The sequence below is a fragment of the Rosa rugosa genome, chromosome 1 (assembly GCF_958449725.1).
Source record: "Rosa rugosa chromosome 1, drRosRugo1.1, whole genome shotgun sequence".
Classification (NCBI taxonomy): domain Eukaryota; kingdom Viridiplantae; phylum Streptophyta; class Magnoliopsida; order Rosales; family Rosaceae; genus Rosa; species Rosa rugosa.
Genome location: NC_084820.1, coordinates 37,560,610 through 37,584,739, shown reverse-complemented (window position 1 = coordinate 37,584,739; position 24,130 = coordinate 37,560,610). Strand labels below are relative to the sequence as shown.

At 42.0% G+C, this 24,130-nt stretch overlaps 1 long non-coding RNA gene across 3 annotated transcripts; it reads right to left on the bottom strand.

Moving 5' to 3' along the window:
* Positions 1 to 21,580: 21,580 nt before the first annotated feature.
* Positions 21,581 to 24,123, bottom strand: LOC133736527 (uncharacterized). 3 transcript variants are annotated; one of them, XR_009859607.1, is made up of 3 exons: positions 23,663 to 24,123; positions 22,426 to 23,564; positions 21,581 to 22,007 (listed from the first exon to the last, which is right to left on the bottom strand). It is a non-coding gene; the product is annotated as an uncharacterized LOC133736527 (long non-coding RNA). The 3 variants fall into 3 exon arrangements; XR_009859605.1 differs by having other exon boundaries at positions 21,588 to 22,007; positions 22,426 to 23,065; positions 23,365 to 24,114; XR_009859604.1 differs by having other exon boundaries at positions 21,589 to 22,007; positions 22,426 to 22,997; positions 23,365 to 24,112.
* Positions 24,124 to 24,130: the final 7 nt, after the last annotated feature.

Genomic DNA, 24,130 nt, shown 5'->3' with positions numbered 1-24,130 from the left:
AAGGGCAATTTACCCAGAAAATGCCAAAACAAGAACAAGCACACTCCACCCAGATTCGACCATCTAGCACATCCCTAGACACCAACTCTCTGCCAACCACAATAAACCACCCCCCCCCCCAAATCTCACCTCACACCTCAGAACACGTAAAAGCACAGAAAAACTCCCAAAATCCACAACACCAAAACCCAGAAAATAGCAGATTCAATAAAACAGGGACAGAAATCAAGAAACCAACCTTAGTGACGAAAGCTCCGGAGTAGTGGTGAGCGAGAGCCTTCAGGGGGGAAAATCTTCGTTTTTCCGGAAACGATACCTCCAAACTCTGGCAGCCTCTCCCTTCGGTATCACACGAGCAAGGCAGGAAGACGACGACTACGTTTGAAGCTTTTGCCAAAGTGTCAAATCTCGCTGAGTTTCCCCCCCTTTTATGTCAACATCAGCGCGTTCTCAGCCGTCCGCTAAAAACGACATCACGCACCGGCCGTACACGTGTCGCGATCTTCCACTTACTCTCCGGATTAACCGAGGCGTCGTCTCGGTTACGGAATCCATGATTACCATCATTAATGGCGAGAAGACGGCTAGGCTTAGGAAACAGACCTCCGCACGCTAACCCTCTACGGGCTGGACACGTGTTAACCACCACCAGACGAAGCGTCTGGTGGAAGTAACCACTTGCGATTCCGAAGTCTCCGCTGAGCGGAACCCCGCCAGCAGAACTTCTCCCTTGTCACCTTCCAAGGGGCGAAGTCTCCGCTGAGCGGAACCCCGCCAGCGGAACTTCTCCCTTGTCATCTTCCAAGTGGCGAAGTCTCCGCTGAGCGAAACCCCGCCAGCGGAACTTCTCCCTTGTCATTTTTCAGGTGACGAATTGTCCGCTGAGCAAAACCCCGCCAGCGGAACTTCTCCCTTGTCATTTTCCAAGTGACGAAGTCTCCGCTGAGCGAAACCCCGCCAGCGGAACTTCTCCCTTGCATTTTCCAAGTGACGAAGTCTCCGCTGAGCGAAACCCCGCCAGCGGAACTTCTCCTTTGGCATCTTGCAAGCGGGGCATCTTCCGCTACACACCTCTAGCGGAGCCCCTTATCATCTTGCAGGCCGCGTACTTTGTTCAGCGCAGTATCGCTCAATAAAATACCGCCAGGCACGTCTATTGGACGCTGCTTCCTGCTCCAATCAGCGGGGGGACTTCCGCCAGCGGCGGATCCCGAGGCCACGCCTCACTCTGACAACGACCGCCACGCGGCGTTACCGTCAGACGGTCCCTACGGGACACGGGGACTTGTGTCAACAGTCTACGACGGCCCTGATCAGGCACGTTGACCCCCGTCACTTGGGTGCTAAAGATTGGGCTCGCTACCCAACACCCTCTGCTCCGCGCAGCTCCCCCTCAACAAACAATTTACAGACCATCCGGAGGTCTATCTTAGCCGGGGAGTGGGGGACTCCCTGGGGGGCCTAGCAGAGGCCCACCCAAAAGGGTATAAAGCGTTTGCTCAGTAAAATCCATGGTTGACAACGCACTGACGCTAATTATGCTCTTGCAAGCCTAGCGGAAGAAAACGCTTCGAACCGCCAAACAACTCCCCAACCAAGATTGCCCTCCTTGACTGGGGAATTGGGGGACTTGTACATACATGTACATTTGCAAGCATAATTAGCTATAATGGGCCACGCTCATTCGACCGCCAAAGGTACTAATTCCAACCAAAGGAATGACATGCAAACACACCGCCAGGTGGGCTACAACCTCGGCGGTGGATCACCCCCAGATCACCGCTAACGCGCCGCCACGCGCCGCGCCAAGATAGCATCAGAAGCTCCCAGAGCTGGGGACTGAAGCACATCAGTCCCACATCGAAAACAAAGAGAAGATCAACCTCTTCCTCACCTATAAAAGGTTCTCTCCTCTCTCCTCATTAAGGACGCATTCAATACTTACCTACTGTTACTTTGTCAACATAAATACATTGACTAACTTAGGCATCGGAGAGTTGAAGACCGCCCAACGCGGTCTCCCTCTGACGCCCATTGTATTTTACTTGACAGGTAGCGGAGGCTTTGAGAACGTCACAAGTATCGATCCGCCCACCGGATCAGCGTTAACAAAGGTTCAACTACCGCCGAACTTTTAGACATTAACATGAAGAAAGCTAGATGCTTTTCTCTTTTTCCTTGGATATATTTTGCTTCTACAATCTCTTTAATAGATCATCACCACTTCCATGTTGCTGCACCTTCATGCTTTGCTTTCATTTCATCTTTTCTCTATCTTTTCCATATTTTACAAGTGAACTTAGATCTACTTTCATTATTTTTCTTCCACTCATCATTTCACTCTTCTTTTTCTTCCCTATATAAACACCTTCTCCTCTCATTCTAAGAGACACATTCACATTCAACAACAACATCTCTAAGATGATCTAAGTTCTCTCTAGAGCAAACCTCTCTAAGAGCAACTCCTCTCCTTCTCTTTCTCTTACCGGTGATCACACTCCTAGTCCTAGTCTTCTCAGAAGCCGACTTTCAGTGCCACCAAACCCTCTGTCAACGTGCTTTGGTCCTAGTCTCCTCGGGAGCCGACGGTAGTGCCGCGACCACAACAGTTACAGAACCAGCCAAGCAAGGGTAACGCCCTAGCAACTCAGCCAAGCTAAAGTCACGCTTTAGCAAGATCTCAATACTTCCCGGTGATTTCGCTCTGCTCAATCTGCAATATTGAGTATCGACTTGTGAACAAGAAGAAACTTCAGCAAAGTCCTCACCACGAGGCACAAAGAATCCCACGACGAGGTTGGTGCTCTCCTCGTCTATAATCGCTCGACAGAAGTCAGGTCAAGGGACACCCCCGACGACCGCACCCGAACGGTGCTGGCACGCCCGCGCAAGAAAAAAGACTGTTGACCAGCTGCAGCAAAATTGGAGCCAAACACCCCTGATGACTACGGTCATGGGAGTTTGGATAACTTCCGCAAATGACGCTACCAACATGTTCCTCGAAAGTGGAATTTAGACAATGACTTAGTGAGCAAGCCTGCCACACTGTCCTCAAATTGAACCCAGTTCACTTTGATCTTGAGGAGAGTTTGTTGTTGCTGATTATCCTTGGTGATGTCGCTTTTGATGTAGCCTTGCTACATTTGTTCAAAACAAGCAGCATTATCCTAAATGCTCGTAGGCTCATCTGTGGTAGACTTCAAACCACAATTGTTCGAACATGCATAATTATGGATCCAATCCATATACATTCACGAACCACTTCGTGAAGAGCAATAATCTCTGCATTGTTCGAAGATATAGCGACTAAGGTCTATTTATATAGACCTCCAAGATATCATGGCCTTTACCCATGGTGAACACTTAACCAGTTTGGGAATCACCTTTGTGTGGGTCAGAGAAATACCCAAAATCAGCAAAACCTTCCAAAACACATGTTGTTTTGGGATGGGGATAAAGGAAGTAGGCCAGTGTTTGCGGCGTTCCTAGTGGGTGATGGGTCCGAATCAATCATCTCTCTGTAGGGATAGAACAAGCCCATATCAATCGTACATCTCAAGTACCGAAAGATATCTTTTACACCAATCTAATGGCGTCGCGTTGGCGCAAAGCTATACCTTAGCTAACAAGTTCACTGCAAATGAGATGTCCGGTCTTGTGCATTGATCTAAGTACAATAATGCGCCTATTGTACTTAAGTAAGACACTTCTGCCTTTAGCACGTCTTCGTCATCATCCTTTGGACGAAGAGGATCCTTTTTAAGATCAAGACTACGGACGATCATGGGGGTGCTTGAAGGCTTGACCTTGTCAAAATGCCTAAGCATCTATCAACACGATGCTCAAGTTTCAAACCGAGACATAATCGTGTTCTCCCAAAATCCTTCATCTCAAACTCGGATTTCAAGTGTTCAGCGGTTTCCCTTAACTCTTTAAGGGCTTCTAATGAAAATCATGTCCAACATGAATCGGGATAGAATCCGAAACTTGTTATGGAAACGCGCGGGCATATCCCTTCCCAATCAAGTAGTCACTTTAGTGAGCGTTTCAATCTTATTGCAAACGCGCTCCGTGGTCTAGAGCCACTTGACTTGGGTAAATGAAGTTCACCATGAACCTTCATGTATATTCCGTATCTAGATCCCCATAGAGATACGTAGTGACCACATTCGTAAGCTGCATGATCAGTTATTTGGAAACTACCAAACTGACAGGGTAGTGGAGTACAATGATATCCATTACTAGAGAATATATCTCATCGTAGTCGATTCGAGGGCGTTTTATGAGAAGCCTTGCGCCATAAGGCGAGATTACCATATCTTTTTTCTCATCACGCTTTCTAACGAAGACCCATTAGTCAATAGGTTTTATGGTAGGAGGTGTTGGCATCACTGGCTCAAAAACCTTCCTCTTCATTAGAGAATCCAACTTAACCTGGATCGCATCTTTCCATTTAGGCCAAATTTCTCTACGTTGGCATTCATTCATCAACGGAGCGTGGTTCGATATCATTGGACTCAACAAACTCATGCGCAACTACATCATCAATTATGATGGAGTTTCTATCCCACGTCTCATGTACACTAGTGTTATTTTCAAAGAGCTCTATATTCTCAGAATAGGTTCTGACGTCGAGGCGTCCCCCAACAATAACCATAATCCGGAAGATTCTCATGAGACCGATTTTGAGTCTAGATGATCAAAGGATTGGAATGTGCCAAAGTATCCTTCGAACCCATGGGCCTCCCACTCCTCCTAGCTAGAGCCATGGCCTATAACGCCAGAGTGCCACTCTCTTTGACGTTGGCGTCATGCCTACCTCTGTGTAGGGTGGCGCTACGACCTCTCATAGGGATGTACTTCCTTGCAGGCTTAATAGCATAGCAGATGTGTGATCTCGTCACTTTAGTAGGGATCGAGATGAGACATAGTGGGGACAAACCACGACAATTCCTGTCGTTCTTACTGAACATCTGTGTTCTTATCTCCCCCTAACGACGGGAAGACTGTCTCATCAAAGTGACATCCGTAAATCTAGCAGTAAGGAGATCGCCTTGCAAGGGCATTAAGTGGCGGACGATTGTTGGAGTCTTAAATCCAATTGAGTTGCCCATTCATCTGTAAGGACCCATCATAGAGCGCTGTGGCGGCGCAATTGGCACATAAATGGCACACTCAAATATGCGCAAGTACGATATTTGTACCCAGTCACTAGTTCTAACGTAGAGGTAGATTGAGTGGCAGTGGGTCGTAGACGAATTAGCATAGCTGCATGCGATATTGCATCGATCACCCCAAGCAGATATAAGGAGATTGGTGCGCATTACCAATGTCCAGACTACCATCGTAGTCGTTTTCATGAGACCATTTGGGTGTGTTCATCAGAATATAATGTCAAACATCAGTCCCAATGCAATACCATCAAAAGTTTTCGATGTAAACTCTCTAGCATCGTCAAGTCCAATTGACGGAATAGGATGATCCGGGGAGTGAGCCCGTTGTTGTATGATATGTGCTAGGAGTGTATCATAAGCAGCATTTACAAGTGGACAATGGCACAACACGTGACCAGCATGTTTGTGTGTCAACCAATATCATGAGATATTTAAACGTCCGCAAGTTGGTTGAACTAGTCCACATAATCCCCACGGATTCTATGTAAGAACAAAATGAGTATTTTTATAGCCTTTGCATAGGACGGTCTCAATCCTAATTTCCCAAAGGAACAGGCTTTGTAAAACGAGCGAGAGGCTTTAAAAGCAACCAATGAGGATTTTGGTTGGGCCTGAGCGTCTGAAACGCTATTTGAAGCAAAGTTGGTGATTGCAACATCACCTGGGGCGTCATCACCATGATGTACGCTATCCATGGCGTCATGGATAAGGACTATGCTAGCCCTAGGCTGGTGGTGGACGGCGGCGGTGCCCTAGGCAGCAGCGTCGGTCGCACTTAGTCCAGGAATCAACTTTTGATTCATGCTTCGTTTCACTTGAAAGAAAGGATGTCCATGTGAAGTCTTTAGTAGACGGATCATCATATCAGGACTAGGATGACCTATCCAGTCGTGACAAAGCCAATATGTGTCTAACTCCAAGAGATCTTCTCTCATAACTTCTTTGGATTTAATAACTCGAATAGTGACATAGAGTCCACTAGAGAGACACATAAACTTCTCTAAGATGCGCATTTGTTCGCAATCGTTAGAGGTATTGCAAAGGAACTCATTTCCGTTCTCTACATGCGTTTTTGCATGGAATCCGTTGGCTATTCATAGGTGCAATTTGTCCTAGGAGCGTAGAGAGTTTATGTGACAGTAATCAAGGTGCCATTTGGCAAGGGGAACTTGGGCTATTCCATGTCCTTGAATTAATACTGATGGCCCAACCATCGTAGTCACAAAGTCATATGCTCAGAATCAAAATGGAGTCACAATGAAAAGAACTTAAAATTTTGCATCTGTTGTCTCTAGTGGAGCGAAGCTCAACTTGTTCAAGTTATTCATCCTGAAAAACAACAAAAGATTAGAGTTAGTTTCGGAGCGAAAAAGGCTACCACGAAAAACAATAAAAATTTCTGAGCGTAGTCGCTTCCAAGAAATTTGATTCCAAGAGGGGTTGGATTAGATCGAAACAATGATGTTTGTGGTCCATCATTTTATCTCAACAAACTCTAAGTTTGGAGGACTCTACAACCTCCAAGCTTGGAGTGAGCACGAACCCTCACAGTTCGGCTTAATTTGGTTTCCCCTATGATGTAGCAAGAGGGGTAGAAGAAGGGAGGTTGCAAGTCCCCAATAAAAAGAAGAGAAATTAAATTAAAAACTCTAAAAAAAAGGGGAACTTTTAGAAAAAATACTTCTAAATAGGTCGTCGGAAAATTTGACCTGAAAAAGTCGTAGGAAAACTGCCGGAAAGTTGACCGGAAATGGTCAACCGACATTGACGCGGACACTGGTGCTGATTGGACGTTGACGCAGGCGCTGACGTGGCAGTGCTGATGTGACGGTAGGCTTCTAAGCTCCTTGGTCTTTTGGGTCGAGGGCTTGGCTTCTTCTGCTGTTGGGCCGAGCTAGTCTCCTTCTGCTTCTGGGCCGGACTGCTTCTGATTCTTCTGGGCTGGGCTACATAGGGCTTGAGGCAGGGGTTGGAGATGCAGGCGGCAGTTCAAAGGTGCAGCAGGTTCAGGTGGCCGGTCTTGGTATGTTTTGGCCAATTCTGGGAATAATTTTTCCGGTTCAGGGAAATTGGGATCAAAACTCTTCTGATGGTGCAGTGTGGCGGTCTGAGGTGGAGGAAAAAGCTTTGAACTGGGTAGGGGAACTTCTGTCACTTCCGTAGGCCCGGTTCGGTGTTTTTCCGGCCAATTCTGGGGGTGGCGCCGCCGGTTCTTGAAGGAATGAATGGATTTCAAAACTTTTTAATTAGTGCGGAATTAGTTTAACCATTAAACTACTAACTAAACATAAAATCCATTCCTTTAACCCATGATCTTGGCTTATTGTGATATGTATATAAACATAGCATGCATAGTAAGGAAGAACAAAGAGGGAGTTTATGTTCTACTCACCCTTGGAGCGTGATTTTAATCCGATCCAAGTGAACCACCAAAGTTCCTCTCCTTGATCTCTCCTTGTGTGTGTTTCCTCCACCTTGAAGCACCTTGAATTAAGAACTCCTTCTTGTACTCCTTGTGCTTGTAATCTCCTCCTTGATGTAACAAGTAAAGCCACAAAAATATATGGCCTCTAAGGATCTTCACCAAGTGAATCAAGAGATGAAGAAAGATGAAAGAAAAGAAGAAATTATGCAAGTGTTCTTCTTTCCTTTAATTTCTGAAAAATGGACCAAGAGAGAACTCTTTCTCTCTCTCTCTCTCAAATCTGAAAATAATAATGTGGAGACACACTTATTCTCTTTGTCCATGCTTTCACTTTTATATAATAGGAAATAACTCCAATTACTAAAAGAAAATATTGACTTTCATAAAGCCAATATTTTGGCTGGTCCATACTTGTTATTGGGCACTAAAAATGTGTCTTGGGCTTTCATTTAAATCTCATTTAGTGAAGCCCAAGTCCACACGAAAAGCCCGACAATCGTTTAGGCCCAATAGGTTCGGTTTTACCCGAAAAACCTAATTATGTCCAAATAATAAATCTAATTAATTATTTGGTCATAACCAACTCTTGTTTAATCTTCTTCATATACAATCTCAAGGATCCACTTATATGGTGTGCGATCTCTTAGGTTCTAATTAACAAGGCAGTGAAGTTTATAGAAACCATTCTATTTTGTTTACGAATCAAAAACTCCATTTTTGATTCTCCCTTGTTATTAGGATTATAAATGTTTATTAATCCTCGGGGACTTCACAAGTCATGAGTGACGTCTTGCAACATATCATGACTACCCTAGTTAATGTAGAATGACAAAGAACCTATTCAATTGGAATTACAATACAATACGGTCCTTCTCTAACACTATGTTCTAAATCACATCATCGGGGTATGGAATTGATATGTCAATCCCCTAATGTGATTTTCATTCTTATGTGATTCTTAGAATGTGATTAAAAACTCCTTTTTAATCTCATTCAATGCTTTGGCCAAAGACTCATTGAATCACATCTTTGAACATACACCTTATTTACTTAAGGATAGAGATTCCTTATTGTACACTCACATGTCTCCATGACCAAATTGATTATACCAATGAATGCATCTATTATATCCATTAAGGAACACAATGTTATTGCATCATCAAGAGATAAACCATTCACTCATAAGACAACTATGGTGTCTCAGGTCAAAGGACTAATTTGTATTATTGCAATTTAGAGTTCAAGTTTGACATGTAAGTAAGACTCCATACAAGAACTCTAATGATCGCGTTCAGTGTACTCTTTAAGTTAAGAGCACCCACATACTTGTATTAGTGTCTCTACACAAATGACAAGAGACATATCATCCTCCATATTGAGCATACATAGTATGTGCTAGTCTTTCCGGATTATCAATGTCCAAGTGATAATCCTATGACTAGGAACCTTTTAGGATAAGAGTGTGAAAGAGTAAAGGTCTCACACATCTAACTCTTTAGATTACTTTCTCTTTAACTCATAGTTCTGGACTCCTGGAGTTGAGAGCTTCAAGGTGGGCGGCGGAGGTTGCTGGGATATGAAGGCTACGAATTTAAGGTTTCAGGGTTAGAGATTCGTGCTGATAACGTGTTGTAGAGAATTGATATTTGAGAGAGAATTGCTGTGTGTTCTCATTGATAATAGGGGCCTCTTTATATAGAGGATTACAAGGTATAGAATCTGAATTGTACAAGGAAAGGTAATCATACAATCAATGAATATCTCTAAGATTCTCCAAGATTATCTCTAATTAAAACCCTATTACCACTAGGTCAAGTAACCTAGAGTTTGGGCTAAACACAAAGTAGAGATTTACTTAAACAGCTCTCTATTTTTTATACTTCTAAATATATACAGTATAGTAGTATACAATATAAACAAATAATTTAATAATACAAGATAAAAAAGAGTCCGGACATAGACCCCTCCCATCTTTATTCGCAGAGCATTTGGAGAAATTAACGATCAAATACGATACTCATCTGTTATGATAAGCATCGGAAGCATAATCAATAGAATCATTGTGTTTGATGAACTTAGATGAGGAACTAAATAATAACAGATTTCATAGAAAAAACTGGGTTATCACATGTACGGTCTCTTTATTATTATTCACTTGATTATTCATAATTTATATATAAGCTTGTCCTCCTAGATTTATCAAAATATAATGAATAATTCTATTAGAACCTCCATGTTTTTTCACCTGACTTCACCTCCTACCAAGCATCTTCACATATTGCGCTATTGGAGCATATCGACACTATAATGCTCGTCACCCAGGTGATTGCTGTTTTATTTGGCTCTAATAATACAAATATCACTTGGCAAGTTTGGATGAAATAAACCTTCTCCTTGGAAGGCATCTGGATGTTAAGCCTATTGGTAAGTTTTGATTTTGATTTATTATTTTAATTATCAGAAGAAATTTTAGTATATATAGTTTTCATATAACAATGAATTCTAACTACATTATGCCTCTTTGTAAGTTTAGATGAAATAAACCTTCTCCGCTTGGAAGGCAAATGCTCTTACCGGTTTTCTTTGTCTGCATTGACTTGGTGGGACGAGCCTACTAACTTCATTCTTGACCAATGTCGACGAGATAAGTTTGGTCTCTCTAACTTTCGTTTTCATTGATTTGTTCTTTCTCTTTGTGCTGGTTGTATTGTTTAAATTTAAAGCCACTCGTTTTGTTCTTCATGAGTTGGGCTATTGTAGCACCCTATTAGTTTGTACATTATCTTTATTTTAATAACTTCGGAGTGAGAGAGCACTCTGCTCTTCCTAACTCCTATTTCAACAAAAAAAAAAGAAGACTTTGTTAGAATTATATTTTGAAATGTAATTTTTTCACAGTCACGCGATACTTACGACATATAACGGGGTGAGAAAAAAAAATGAAATTTTGTCACATGTATGATATTTATCTATAATAAAAACGAATCCAACTCAAACCACTACACCAAGTGACTTACACAACCTCACGACACAAACGACCCCGTATTCTAACTAGACCGAGACTCGATGAAACGATGCGCAAGTCAATCAACAAAACCGACCCCTACGTGCCGATACACAATGCGCAAGTCATACTTGTACTCTTTACTTTTCACTTATTGTAAAGTCATTTTCTTTGTATGAATAGAATAACAAACTTCATTTTAGGATTTACGCTTAATTACTCTTGCCCGTAAATTTTGATCCAATTCTGTGAAGTACTTAATCTGAAAACAATGGTCTAAATAAAGCTCAGTAAATACCCCATCGTCACTCATTCTCCATTCCTTATCATTATCATTCATCATCTGATCGAGAAAGAAATCAGGAGAGACTGGGCTTGAAAATGAAGGTCAGAAAGAAATGAGCTTTACATAGGTGCCTTTGCGTTAGTGTGTTTAGGTTAGGCTGGGGTCAAGGTGCCTGTGTTTGGATTGGGCAGCTTGTGTCTACATTGGGCTCAGGTCAAGGTGTGTCTAGGTTTCGAGCAGCTTGGCCACGTCAATTATTTTTTCGATCACCTAGGCAAACCAAAAAATCAGAATAAAAAGACAAATTTGAAGAATGTTCAAGTAAAACCCTAATTTGTGTTTGGCCCAAACTCTAGGTTACTTGACCTAGTGGTAATAGGGTTTAATTAGAAGAATCTAGAGATTATCTTTCCTTGTATGATTCAGACTCTATGCATTGTAATCCTCTATATAAAGAAACCCCTATTATCAATGAGAATACACAGCGATTTCCTCTCAATTTCAGTTTCTCTAAAACACGTTATCAGCACGAATCCCTAACCCTGAAACCCTAATTTTGTAGCCTTCAAATCTCAGATACCACTATCGCCCACCTTGAAGCTCTCAACCCCAGGAGTCCAGAACCGGCCGGAAAAACTCCAAACCGGCCACCGGAAGTGACGCAAACCTCTCTGCCCGGTTCAAAGGCTTCCTCAATGCCTCCTGCAGCCATACTTCACCCCCAGCAGAGCCTTGTACCCAAGTTCCCGGAACTGGAAAAAATATTCCCGGAACCGGCCAAAAGACACCCAGACCGGCCGCCTGAAGCTACTGCACCTTGAACTACCGCCTGCATCTCCAGCCCCTGCCTCAAGCCCTGAAGCCCAGTCTAGAAGAATCAGAAGCAGTCCGGCCCAGAAGCAATAGGAGACTAGCTCGGCCCAACAGCAGGAGAAGACAGCTCGGCCCAGAAGGCTTGAAGCCCAACATCTCAGCCCACTAACACGCAAGCGCTCAGTCAGCCTCCAGTCAGCGCCCGGTCAACACCCAGTCAACCCGCCATGTCAGCATCAGACTGCCACGTCAGCAGATCAATCAACTCCGGTCAACCTTTTTCCGGCGATTTTCCGGCCAAATTTCCGGCGACCTATTTTGAGGTAATTTTTACTAAAAGTTCCCGTTTTTGAAGTTTTTATTTCTTTTCTCTTCTTTTTCTCGGGGACTTGCAACTTCCCTTCTTCGACCCCCCTTTCTTCATCATAGGGGAGACCAAATTAAGCCGAACTGTGGGGGTTCGTGCTCACTCCAAGCTTGGAGCTTGTAGAGTCCTCCAAACTTAGAGTTTATTGAGATAAAACGATCGACCACAAACGTCATTGTTTCGATCTAATCCAACCCCTCTTGGAATCGAATTTCTTGGAAGCGACTACGCTCGGAAATTCCTAATTTATTGGAAGCAACTACTCTCAGAAATTTTTATTGTTTTCGTGGTAGCCTTTTTCGCTCCGAAACTAACCCTAATCTTTTGTTATTTTTCAGGATGAGTAACCTGAACAAGTTGAGCTTCGCTCCACTAGAGACAACAGGCGCAGGATGCCACAAGTGGGTCCGTGATGTGCGCCAGCATCTTAAGGCTGATGGGATCCTGAGTACGATCCAAGAGCCAAGTCAGAACGTGCTTACTCCTCAACAAGCTACCTCTTTTGAAGTGAATAGAGCTACAAGAGAGGTCAATGAAGCTAAAGCCATAATTCTCATGACAAGGCACATGAATGAGGCGCTCCAAAATGAGTACCTCAATGAGGAAGACCCCAGAAAACTATGGGTAGAACTCGAGCAGTGTTTTGGCAACGTTCGTGACTCCCTGCTTCCTGATTTACAAGTGAGATGGCATAGCCTCCGCTTTTGTGATTTCAAGTCTATACTTGACTACAATTCGGAAGCACTTCGTATCAAGTCTTTGATGGAATTCTGTGGGCAGAAAATCACTGATACGATGTTGATCGAGAAGACTCTCTCTACCTTCCCCGTCTCTGCATTGATGATAGCTAAGAACTATAGGATTGATGTCAATGCTGGACGCATCACAAGATTTCATGAGTTTATTGGTGCCATGAACGTAGCTGAAAAGCACGACAACATACTTGTGAAGAACTATAACTCTAGACCCGTGGGAGAAAAGCCAATTCCAGAGTCTAATTATAGTTGTGCCCCTAAGGGAGGGTGCCAGGAGCGAAACCCTAAGGAAAAGGATTATTCTGGACTTTCTAGTCCATATTCTTGCCCCAAAGAGGAAGGAAACCGCCAAGATAGGAGTGCACGGAACCGTAGAGGTCAACGTGTGAAGAGAGAAAGAGGCAGAGCCTCCGGCTATGGTGGTGGCGCCACCATGGATTATAGCCGTCCCCAATGCGCTCTAAGCGCGCCTCAATCAAGGGAGCCTGACCATGATGATGCTTGTCTTCGGTGTGGAGCGTCCGGACATTGGGCTAAAGCATGTAATGCACCCCAGAATGTTGCTAACGCGTACAAGACATATCGTAAAGCAAGGGAAGCAAATTACATGGAGCAAGAAGATCAAGATGATGATCTCACTCTAAGGGTTGAAGACTTCAAAGGCCAAGATCCAGAGACTGGCGATTTTGATTAAGTCTTTTTATTTTCCAAGAGATGTAATAGGCAATTACCATATATTTTTGTAGTAGATGCCAATGGTATTAGTCTTTCTTCAAAGTAGGCGTACTCAATGTAAATGTGATTTAGGAAGGTTTTGAGATAAGTGGTACTTAAGTGAGCATTGCTCCACCGACATCTCTCTACTCACCTGGTCACATTTGCATTGGAATTACTGAAAGAAGTTAGACGACTGCCATTGTTTTGCATTAGCTAGTTTATTGGATTAGATTTTCTTTGGTCAAAGAGACAATGATGTAACTTCGTTGGTTTATGAATAAAATTTCGAGTTCTTTTCATTATGACTCCATTATGAGTATATGACTTTGTGACTACGATGGCTGGGCCATCAGTATTAATTCAAGGACATGGAATAGCCCAAGTTCCCCTTGCCAAAAAGGCACCTTGATTAATGTCGTAAAAACTCTCTACGCTCCTAAGGCAAATCGCACCTATGAGTAGCCAACGGATTTCATGCGAAAACGCATGTAGAGAACGAAAATGAGTTCATTTGCAATACCTCTAATGATTGCGAACAAAAACGCATTTTAGAGAAGTTTATGTGTCTCTCTAGTGGACTATATGTCACTATTCGAGCTATTAAATCCATTGAAGTTATGAGAGAAGATCTCTTGGATTTAGACACATATTGGCTTTGTCACGACATGATAGGTCATCCTAGTCATGATATGATGATCCGTCTACTAAACACTTCACATGGACATCCTTTCTTTCGAGTGAAACGAAGCATGAATCAAAAGTTGATTCCTGGACTAAGTGCGATCGACGCTGCTGCCTAGGGCACCGCCTCCATCCACCACCAGCCTAAGGCTGGCACAGTCTCTATCCATGACGCCATGGATGGCGTCCATCATGGTGATGGTGCCCCAGGTGATGTTGCAATCACCAACTTGCTTCAAATAGTGTTTCAGACGCTCAGGTCCAACCACAATCTTCATTGGTGCTCGATTTACAAAGCCCGTTCCTTAAGGAAATTAGGACTGAGACCGTCCTATGCAAATGATATGAAAATACTCATTCTGTTCTTACATAGAATCCGTAGGGATTCTATGGACTAGTTCAACCAACTTGCGGACGTTTAAATATCTCATGATGTTGGTTGACACGCAAACACGCTGGTCACGTGTTGTGCCATTGTCCACTTATAATGCTGCTTATGCTACACTCTTAGCACATATCATATGACAACGAGCTCACTCCCCGAATCATCCTATTCAGTCAATTGAATTTGACTATGCTAGAGAGTTTACATTGAAGACTTTCGATGGTTATTGCAATGGGACTGATGTTGGAGATCATATTCCCATGAACACACCCAAATGGTCTTGCGGAAACGACTATGATGGTAGTCCGGACATTGGTAATGCGCACCAACCTCCTTATATCCGCTTGGGGTGATGCAATATCGCATGCAGCTATGCAAATTCGTCTACGACCCACTGCCACTCAATCTACCTATGCGTTACAGCTAGTGACTAGGTACAAATATCGTACTTACGCACATTTGAGTGAGCCATTTATGTGCCAATTGTGGCGCCACAGCGTACTATGATGGGTCTTTACAGATGAATGGGCAACTACGTTGGATTTGAGACTCCAAGAATCGTCCGCCACTTAATGCCCTTGCAAGGCGATCTCCTTACCACTAGATTTGCGGATGTCACTTTGATGAGATAGTATTCCCGTCGTTAGGGGGAGATAAGAACACAAATGTTCAGCAGGAACGACATGAATTGTCGTGGCCTGTCCCCACTATGTCCCATCTCGATCCCTACTAAAGTGACGAGATCACACATTTGCTGCAAATATGCCTGCAAGGAAGTACGTCCCTGCGAGAGGACGTAGCGCCACGCTACACGGAGGTAGGCATGGCGCCAACGCCAAAGAGAGTGGCACTTTGGCGTTATAGGCCATCGCCTCAGCTAGGATGCTTGGGAGGCCCGTGGGTTCGAAGGATACTTTGGCACATTCCAATCTTTTGATCATCAAGACTCAAAATCCGTCTCATGAGTATCTTCCGGGTTATGATTATCGTTGGGGGACGCCTCAACATCAGAACCTATTCTTGAGAATATAGAGCTCTATGAAAATTACACTAGTGTACATGAGACGTGGGATAGAAACTCCATTATAATTGATGATGTAGTTGCGCATTTCGTTGCGCATGAGTTTGTTGAGTCAGATGATATCGAACCACGCTTCGTTGATGAATGAATGCCAAGTAGAGAGATTTGGCCTAAATGGAAAGATGCGATCCAGGTTAAGTTGAATTCTCTAAACGAAGAGGAAGGTTTTTGAGCCAGTGATGCCAACACATCCTAACATAAAACCTATTGACTAATGGGTCTTCGTTAGAAAGCGTGGTGAGAAAAAGAGATGACAATCTCGCCTTATGGCGCAAGGCTTCTCACAAAACGCCATGAAATCGACTACGATCGATGAGACATATTCTCTCGTAATGGATGTCATTGCACTCCACTACCCTGTCAGTTTGGTAGTTTCCGAATAACTGAACATGCAGCTTACAAATGTGGTCACTACGTATCTCTATGGGGATCTAGATACGGAATATACATGAAAGTTCATGGTGAACTTCATTTACCCAAGTCAAGTGGCTCTAGACCACGGAGCGCGTTTACAATAAGGTTGAAACGCTCAATAAAATGACTACTTGATTGGGAAGGGATATGCCCGCGCGTTTTCATAACAAGTTTCGGATTCTATCGCGGTTCATGTTCGACATGATCTCCATTGGAAGCTCTTAAAGAGTTAAGGGAAACCGCTGAACACTTGAAATCCGAGTTTGAGATGAAGGATTTTGGGAAAACACGATTATGTCTCGGTTTGGAACTTGAGCATCGTGTTGATAGATGCTTAGGCATTTTTGACAAGGTCAAGCCTTCAAGCACCCCCATGATTGTCCATAGTCTTGATCCTGAAAAGGATTTTCTTCGTTCAAAGGATGATGACGAAGATATGCTAGAGGCAAGAGTGCCTTACTTGAGTACAATAAGCGCATTATTGTACTTAACTCAATGCACAAGACTGGATATCTCATTTGCAGTGAACTTGTTAGCTAAGGTATAGCTCTGCGCCAACGCGACGCCATTGGATTGGTGTAAAAGATATTTTTCGATACTAGAGTTGTACGACTGATATAGGCTTGTTTTATCCGTACAGAGAGATGATGGATTCAGACCCATCACACACCAGGAACGCCGCCAACACTGGCCTGCGTCCTCTATCCCCATCCCAAAACGACATGTGTTTTGGAAGGTTTTGCTGATATTGGGTATCTCTCTGACCCACACAAATGTCATTCCCAAACTGGTTAAGTGTTCACCATGGTTAAAGACCATGATATCTTGGAGGTCTACAGAATAGACCCTAGTAGCTATATCTTCGAACAATGCAGAGATTATTACTCTTCACGAAGTGGTTCATGAATGTATATGGATTGGATCCATAGTTACGCATGTTCTAACAGTTGTGGTTTGAAGTCGACCACAGATGAGCCTACAAGCATTTAGGATAATGTTGCTTGTTTTGAACAAATGAAGCAAGGCTACATCAAAAGCGACAACACCAAGCATAATCAGCAACAACAGACTCTCCTCAAGATTAAAGTGAACTAGGTTCAATTTGAGGATAGTGCGGCAGACTTGCTCACTAAGTCATTGCCTAAATTCCACTTTCAAGAAACATGTTGGTAGCATCGTTTGCGGAAGTTATCCGAACTCCCATGACCGTAGTCATCAGGGGAGATGCAAACATCAGGGGGAGATGTCTACATGTATGGTCTCGAAACGTGAAGGGTGTGTTGTGCTATTTTTCCCCTTCGACCGAGGTTATTTTTGTCCCACTGGGTTTTTGTTACTCGACAAGGTTTTTAATGAGGCAACGAGAGAAGTACCGCGTTTGGGCAACACAAGGGGGAGTGTTCAAGTAAAACCCTAATTTTTGTTTGACCCAAACTCTAGGTTACTTGACCTAGTGGTAATATGGTTTAATTAGAAGAATCTAGAGATTATCTTTCCTTGTATGATTCAGACTCTATGCATTGTAACCCTCTATATAAAGAGGCCCCTGTTATCAATGAGAATACACAGCGATTTCCTCTCAATTTCAGTTTCTCTCAAACAAAGAAAGAATAATATGAAACTTATCTATGTAGATTAGATTAGAGATACTTCCATTGGTATCAGAACAACATAGCCTTCTCTTTTTCTTCATTTTTGTTGAGATCACAAAGCCCTTTATGCACGCAAGGATGTGATAACCACAACGGAAGAAGGGGCTTTGGACAAAATTATACAAATTGAAAATGAAAGGAATTAGACCAACAAAGGGTATATATGTTGATTAACAACATGGGTTATTTGATTGAATAAACCCTTACTTAGACGACACAGAGTGTATGAGTCTAAGAAAATTCTTTGTAGCTTCAATCCCCCTACAAAAGAACTAGTCCACCGCAAAAGTAATATGATGAAAGCCGAAGTTCTGTTGGTTTGCTTCATTTTTCCAGAGGCATAGAATAAGAAGGTTGACATTAATTACTAAAATTAGGGAAATACCACTTTGGATTGTCCAGTGTTACGACCCTTATAGTTTTCTCAACATGGTTAAAATAAAGGCCTCCCTTACATTTGTGGGTATGACAGATTTTACTGTTTGCTATTGACAGCTTCTGTTACTCCCTTTCGAGGGTTTCCTTCAGTAGAATGTTTAGAGAAACCACACTAAGACTTTGGAATTAAAAGTAATCACCAAAATCAGGCTTCCGATTCTGTGAATAGGCAACTCTTTCAGGATGACGACTCTCAAGCACGACTTGTATCTTCATAATTCAGTACCACCCTGAGACACTGCTTAGCACTTACCAGTAGAAGCATAGAAACCTTTCCATTGCATAAAGTTTGTCTACACAGCATTCAGATTTGACAACAATTTTACAAAGAAAACAGATGCTAAGACAACACTCACAAGACTGAAAGAATCATATATCATATCTATAGCAAATGCTAAAGAATAATAAGGTAAAAAAAACATATGCAACCTAGTCATGAAGTTAGCTTCTGAGATAATATTTATATGCTAACGATATATATGCACCCAGCAGGCCCTTAATGCAGAATGAGTGCAGTTTTTTATTTTTATAAAAGGATTAAATTCAGTTTAGACCCTCAAACTTTAGGCCAAACATCAGTTTGGTCCCTCTTCTTTTTTTTTAATCAAACTCATCCCTGATCTCCCAAATTGCATCAACTTCGTCCGAAATTGAATTTGACTCCGAAGATGACGTCATCCGCTGAGCTGGAGCCGACAAGGAGGTCCCACATATCTGATTTTGAACCCACAGGAAGGGTAAAATGGACATTTCAAATTTAATTTAATTTCTATTTTTTTTTCTCTTATTTTCTCTATTTTCTTCTCTCTCTCTCGATCTCTCTCTCTCTCTCTTCTTCCTCTCTAGATCGACGACCACGAAACCCCTTCTACCACCTCCACCTCCACCTCCCTTCGATCTGAAGCTCCACACCACGCCGTCTCGCTCCTCGTCCTCGTCCTCCTCCTCGATCAGAATCTTCCTCTCTAGATCGACGACCACGAAACCCCTTCTACCACCTCCACCTCCACCTCCCTTCGATCTGAAGCTCTACACTAAGCCGTCTCGCTCCTCGTCGTCCTCCTCCTCCTCGATCGGAATTGGTGGTGTAGGCACAACCTTCTTTCTATCTCCCCAAACCTGATTAAAGCCCTAATTTCTCACATTCACCCAATTCCATCAAATATCACCCACAGTTGGTTTCTCCATGACCTCCGAGTCGAGCTCCGGCGACGAAAACTTCGACCCGAAGCCCAACCAGATTGCAAAGTGAAGGAATCGAGCTAGGGTTTGGGGTGTGATGGAGGTGGTGGTATTCTATGGGCGAGGACCGAATCAGATCTGGAGGCTGACGGGCTAGCGAGCCCTAGCAGCAGCGGTTATGCCTGCAGGTGGGGTACCCCTGACCTCCGATCGCTTCCCTTCTGATCGCCGCCGCAGATCTCTGGTCCATCCTCAGGTAAACAATCACAGAGACGTGCTCTGTTGGTTTTGTTATCTGTTGGAAACTCTGTTGTTTTTGGAGGCCTGTGATTTGGATGTGCCCAGAAAGATGAGGTTTTGGGTGTAGAGAGAAGATTTGGGGGCCGGCCATTTCGGTTTGTTTGAATTTCTGGATTTTGCTTTTAGATATTAGTGATTTGAAGTTGGGCTCATCTTACGATTTTATTTGGATTGGATTTAGTTTGCAATTTTGATTTTGGGAGAAGAAAATGGATATGATGTGCAGTTGGCCGGGGAGGGGGCGGTTTTGAGATTCATGGTGGGTAGTGGGAGCTTGTGAGCAGAGATTCATGGTGGTCGGCCGGTATTGATGGTGGCTGGTAATGAGTGAGAGAGAGAAGAAAATAGAGAAAATAGCGAAAATAAGAGAAAAAAAATTAGAAATTAAATTAAATTTGAAATGTCCATTTTACCCTTCTTGTGGGTTCAAAATCAGATATGTGGGACCTCCTTGTTGGCTCCAGCTCAGCGGATGACGTCATCTTCGGAGTCAAATTCAAATTTTGGACGAAGTTGATGCAATTTGGGAGATCAGGGATGAGTTTGATTAAAAAAAAAAAAAAGAGGGACTAAACTGAATTTAATCCTTTATAAAATAATGGCATTCTGAATATAGGCAACTCTATTATCGAAGAAGAAACCGGCGACAATTTTCTTGTAACTAAAAAAAGAAGAGAATGAGCATCCGCCTTTAACAGGTTAACAACGCTATAAGAAGTTCAAACCAGTAGTCAGGAAGATAAAAAGCAAAGCAACAATGAAATTAAGCTATCAACATAAATCAACACAAGTTCTCTGTAATGACATGTATAGACATACTACCTACATTGATGGTTTATTGAAGCCAACTCGCTGAATAAGATTGGATGATGCTCGCTCCACCAGTCCTGCCACTTTCATCATAGTAGTTATATACCCTATTTCACTCAGTCTCCATACATAACGATCTTTCACTCCTCATCATTATCATTTATAACCTGAGATACCTTCCCAGTCACATCAATAACACTCACGTAAAATCAAGGCCTTATAACCACGACAGAGTGATAAATATCTCCCACCCTCTTCCTTCTTCAACACATACACAATTGCCTCAAATTGGTGTGAGGTTTTATTTTACCAGAAAAAGGAAAATTTAGGGTCAAATTGCTATATTTATAAGAAAACCCTTCACATGTGCTTCAAGGTTTGAATTGGCAAATGTCTCCCAGGATACAACGATCATTCTTCTTGCTAAAGTATCACTCCAATTAGCAAGAAACACTGAATCAGAAAATGTTTGAACTTTTCTCTAAGAGTCTTCTTAATCTCCAAGTATGAAACACAATATCAAACTAGGGAAAACTAAGTATGATACTGACGGAATCAATTAATGAATGTAGTAGATGTATTTGTATCTATAAGAGTGTATATACCTATTAGGAAAAGTTGCAACTATTTAGAAAAGCCAAGCGATGCAACCTTTCATATGTTAATAACCTTTTTCGACAGATATAACCCTTTACTTTTCCATTTACTACAGAAAATTTAATTTCCAGACTAAATTTTCAAACTATACATAGGCAAAACCATGAAACTGCAGCACCCGGCTGGCTGCTTAGGATTGTAAGGCATCACATTTCGAATCTGAATGTGTAAAGTGATCTCCAAAGATGAACAGTACAGTGAACATAAGAACGGAATAGACTTATTTGTAACAATAGATAGGATCAAGGAATTAGGAGAGGCGTGTCTTATTAACACATTTAGACTCAGTTTGGGATTGCTGTGCTGTGGCCAGAAGTGCTTTTAGTTTTGCTGTGAGAAGCAGCGAGTGTTTGGTAAACTGTTTTTCAAAAGTGCTGTGAGAATGAAAAGTAGTTTGAAGGTGTTTGGTAAATTGAATCTAATTCTAATTGAGAGGAATACTAAAAGTACTTCTAATGGAGAGGAATCTCATTAAGAAGCTTGTATGATACAAATGGGAAAACCGTAGTCTCATAAGAAAAAATAAAAATAAAACTTGCTTGATTAGAATCCCCCCAAGGTTACATCATGAAAAGATAAATTATTCAAGAAAATCTATCTAGCTGAGGAAGACCTTCAAAAATGAAGGTTGCCTAACGTAACAGATTCAAAGAATGAGTTCCATTGCCTTTTCTTTGAGTTTTGCACTAAAACACCGCCTCAAAGTTGTTGCTGGTTAACAAATTGGATCTTGGAGATAGGATCCTCACAACTCAAATCATGGAGAGCTTCACTTTCATGTCATGATCACATAAATGCATCACCTTGTAACTTCTAGAGTAACAAAACTCTCTGATGCCCTCAACGCCAGAAAAATTGCAAGCATCCTATAATTAGACAATAATAGGAATTGAGTATGATCTATAATTCTATATATGTAAAAAAACTACTTAAAGAAAAGGGGTGTAAGGGGTTCAAACTTCAAATCCCTGAAAGATGTACTATGCATATAGGGCTTAAAGAAAACAACAAACCAGAGTATTTGTGAAGCAAAAATCACACAAAAGAGAGCCAGGAATCTGGAAACTAAACTCAACCAATATTGTGAAACTTCTCAGTAACTAAGTTCTCAATTAATAATAGCACTGCTAAGCTAACAGATGATGCATGAAATTTCAAACTATAATAATTCTCTCAAAGCAACAAAGACCCAGATCAAGATTTATCATTCTTTCTTATAAATTCAGTCAATTCGTCACTATCGCATCTGAGTTTCAATCAAACCATGTAAAGAATAAAGTCTACCTGTTTCAAGAATTAGAGCAAGTCTTATGAAAGGCTTGGAGACTGAGATTGCTAGCAACACTGAGAACCAATCCAATGCCTAGACCTTCAAACAGAGGAGTTGTGTTCCACTTTCTGAAATGCCCAAATATTCCTCCACCCACCAGCAACAACCTGTAGAGGATCGTGAAGCAGAAATCGTGCATTTCTCACACTGGGTCTGGGCTTGTTTTTCTGGGTAAACTCGGATTCAAGGGAAATTTCAAATTTGTAAGCTTTCACAAACCAAATGCCTGTACTGTATTTGTGCCCGAAATGAGGCTGAATGCTCTTCAAAAGGTGATCAGAAGTGGAAGTCCTCTCTCAATTTTCTGATAAGGATGAATGATGCTGCTCAAATTTTTTCAGCGACAGCAAAAGGAGGAGGAGAAGGCGATCAGTAATAGAGGCGAGGCAATTCATTAATTTCTCCGTGTTTTTCATTCTTCCCCCAGAAGCCGTTTTCAAAAGCTACGAAATGTAGCTTCTCAATTTCCGCTGTTGGAAGAAGCTAGAGTGACCAAAAGCTGATATCTAGGATTTTACCAAACAGCCTACAATAGACCCAAAAGCAGTTTAGGAATCAATCCCAAACTGGGCCTTAAACTCATATTTCCATACCCTATACAAAGTGATGATCACAACCGCAAAAATATAAGTAAGAAGCAAAATATGGATTCTGTGCTAAATTCAACCTCACCACTTGGGCCCGGCCCCAAGTGATTTATTTTATTATAAAGAAACAGCAGAAACATATAATTGTACGTAGAGTGATTGATGTTCTCTTCTTTAGAGAACAATACATGTAATATACAGGGGTATACACAAAATTTGCATTGATCGTATTGTCCTGACCTATCATGCCAAAGACTACTAGATGGTATAATAATGTTCGCAGATGTGATCAAATAGTTGCTTTACCTTCATCCGTTGTGAGCCATGTTTAATAGTTGGCAGCATCCACTGGAGGGAGAAAGTCGAATTCGGCCACATTTATAGGGAACACACAACATGGTTGCAGTTGCTTTAGGTGATGCCATGTTGGATGATATATGTGGCTGTAGTGAGTAATCCAGATTGTCTCCTTCTTTTGCTTGCGCATTGCAAAGAAGCCATGCAATCTGGTTGAAATTCAACAAGCAAAAGATCATAACTAAATTCAACCAGTTTGTGCGAGGAAACCAAACAACAAGCAATCGAGTCAGGAGAACCAACGCACAATTGTATATCAATGGACATCCTAAAGTACATAGCAACAAAGCAGGACTCCACTCGATAACAGAAGGGAAGAAAACCATGTCAAAACCAATACAAACAAATAACTAAGTGCAAACAGAAAGCAGAAGTTGAAATTTAAAAAGCAAGGGATCATAACTAAAACCAACCGATATGGGTTAGAAGGAGGACCAAACAATAAGGAAGCAGGAACCCTGAAGATTAAACCAAATTTTATAGCATAATAAAGTACAAATTTAAATTTAAACAAGCAAAGCAAATACAGTGGAGAAACCCAATATTGTTCATATAAAGGTGATGGCTCCCTTCACATACATACATAGCTCCCAACAAAGCCAATACAAAGTAAACAAGATAAATAAAAGATGATATTTATTTCAGTAGCAGATATAGCTAATTCGTAATTTTAAAGACCAAGTAAGAAGTAGTAAAATCAAGAAAATGAGCAACT